The sequence below is a fragment of the Syngnathus typhle genome, linkage group LG13 (assembly GCF_033458585.1).
Source record: "Syngnathus typhle isolate RoL2023-S1 ecotype Sweden linkage group LG13, RoL_Styp_1.0, whole genome shotgun sequence".
In the NCBI taxonomy this organism is placed as follows: domain Eukaryota; kingdom Metazoa; phylum Chordata; class Actinopteri; order Syngnathiformes; family Syngnathidae; genus Syngnathus; species Syngnathus typhle.
In genome coordinates, this window is record NC_083750.1 from 987,501 (window position 1) to 990,000 (window position 2,500).

At 58.7% G+C, this 2,500-nt stretch overlaps 1 pseudogene; it reads right to left on the reverse strand.

Annotated features, from left to right (window-relative positions):
- Nucleotides 1–2,500, reverse strand: part of LOC133166279 (28S ribosomal RNA) — a 9,853-nt pseudogene that overhangs the window by 2,077 nt on the left and 5,276 nt on the right.

Sequence of the window (2,500 nt, forward strand, 5' to 3'; positions counted from 1 at the left end):
CCTTGTTGTGGCGTCGTATCCTGCTACGCTGTACATAAGCGCACTGACCCAAGATGTGCGAACATGTTTCCAACCCAGCACCGCAGCGCCTGCAGGCTGTCTCCAACTCAGGTCTGCCCCTCGCTCGAAACTCCCGGGTAGGGTATACACCCGCTCTCAGTGCGAGTGCGACCAAATAGTGTCTCTGACGAAACATCACAGCCTGTGGATCCGCGAGCCACGTGTTACTGATCGCATCGTTACGGAACAGGTCTACTCCCACACCCTGGACCCGCAATGCGCCCCAGGCCAGATTTTCTACATGCCGCCAGTCAGGGAGGACTAGCGCGCCCGCAACTGCAGCCGGGACGGCGCCCCCTGTGCCGAGCGTCGGCACACCGCCCGGATCTCCGCCAGCCGCAACCCACAACCTCAACCAGGCAGGCTTTTGCACCGCCTCAATAGCTAGAGATCTCAACCACTCATCCGAAGACCAACAGAGTTTCCAGGTGCGCCTGACCTGTATTCTAGGAACAGTAACGGACAACTTAACGATGCCCAAGCCGCTGTCGCGACTCCGCGAATAGATGAAGCCCCCCGCCGTGGACAAGTCGAGACGCAGCCACCTCTTCACAGCCATCCGCACCTTCCTGTCAAGCCACCTCAATCTGGTCACTGAAACCTTGCCGACATCTGCCCTGAAGGTGACTCTCGGGAGTAAGAATGTGTTGCACACCTGTACCTTCTGCGAAGGCTTTAACGCCGACGCCGCAATTCTCCGCAGCCCCATACTCACCATCTCGTCCAGATCCTCAGAGACAATACCCCGCCACGGCACTATAGTGGCCCCCAGATAACGAACTGACTCACCCGGAGTTACCATGTGTATCGGCTTCCCACACAGCCTCCAGGCTACGCAGCCGCTCCCGTTAGGACTCAACCAAATACCGTGACACTTACCCGGCTGGACAGCCAGTCCCGTCTGCTGGCAAAAGACCTCCAGGATCATCAAGTTCTTCTTCATTCCTTCCTCCGAGCCACTCAGCAGGACTAAATCATCCGCAAAGGCCAGGGCGGCAATTCGGCGGTTGCCCCAGACCAGGTGACTTCCTTCGCGTTCGAGGCTATGGATGAGAGGATCCATAGCGAGGTTGAAAAGCAGTGGGGACATTGGATCGCCTTGCTTAACACCAACCTTCATGGAGATGGGTTCGGAGTAGGCGCCTCCGCAACCCACTCTGGTCGAGCAGCCCACATACGAGTGACGGATCACCTCGATTACACGTCTGTCTACGCCCAAGCTTCCCAGCACACACAGGACATGGTCATGGGAAACCGAGTCGAAAGCCTTCGCAAAATCAATGAACACGACTGCCAGCGGCACGCCAGCCGACCTCGAATGCCCCATGACCCGGTCAAGAATCATGAGGTTCTCCTCGCAACCACTCGCGCCGGCGACGAAACCGCGCTGCCGGGGGCTAACAGGACAGGCCCGCGCCAGCCTCATCGCCATTATCCGCCCAAACAACCTCAGCACGACTGACCCGATAGTCACAGGCCTCCAGCCTGCCACATTACCCAGCTCTGTAGGGTCAGCCGATTTGGGTAACAACCGCGTCTTGCACTCCTTGAAGACCTGGGGAACGACTCCACGCACCATCCATGTCGTAAACAGCCTCGCCAGTTGCGTACCGTCCGGGTCCCAGCCAAGAAGAGCCTGCTTCTTGATCCCGTCTGGGCCCGGTGCAGAGCAATTCCTCATCTTAGCCAAGTTAGATACAACTTCCGGCCCCAGGATCGGGTGGTAGAATGGTTCGTTATTCGCGGTCAGTCCCACCTCGAAGCCCTCCAGTCCATAAAACGGCCTGACCGTTTCCCACTTACCCCTGAAGTGCCTATCCACCAACTCTAGCGGCAAATCACATCTAAGGGGCGTCAGATCATCCAAGATCCGCCGTGCCAGCCCCTTTCTCGCCACAGAATAGCCGCGCTGCTGGTGGTAGAACACTCTCCTACGCTGGACGAGCCGCCTCGCCCAACCCTTCATCTGTCGGTCTCGAGGTTTGGACCTCGCGGACTTAGCCGGCCACACTACCTTACCCCCCAGGGCTTTCATGAGATCCAAAGCAGAGGACTCGATCAGGCTAGGCTCCCGACCTGCTTTCTTGACTAAGGCAGCGGTGGCCCGATGCTCCTCATCCCCCGCCAGCAGCTCTTCCAGAACCCTATCCTCCACCAGATCTGGAAGCGACGGGGGACAGGTCCATTTCTGGGGCGTCGCCCTGGCAGCCAGGGCTCGCCAACGCACACCAGACTCACCGCCTGCCGCACGACCGCACAGGGACCCCCACTTCCACCTCACCTGCTCTCCGGACTTGCCGGTACCTAACATCTGCGCCACCATCACATTCTTGTGCCTATGGTTCCCGTATTCCTCCATAAGCTCCACCATCCGAGCCTCTTCCTTCACGCTCCACTTCCTCTCCCTCCTTGGACCCTTACTAGCCTGGCTCCGCTCTTT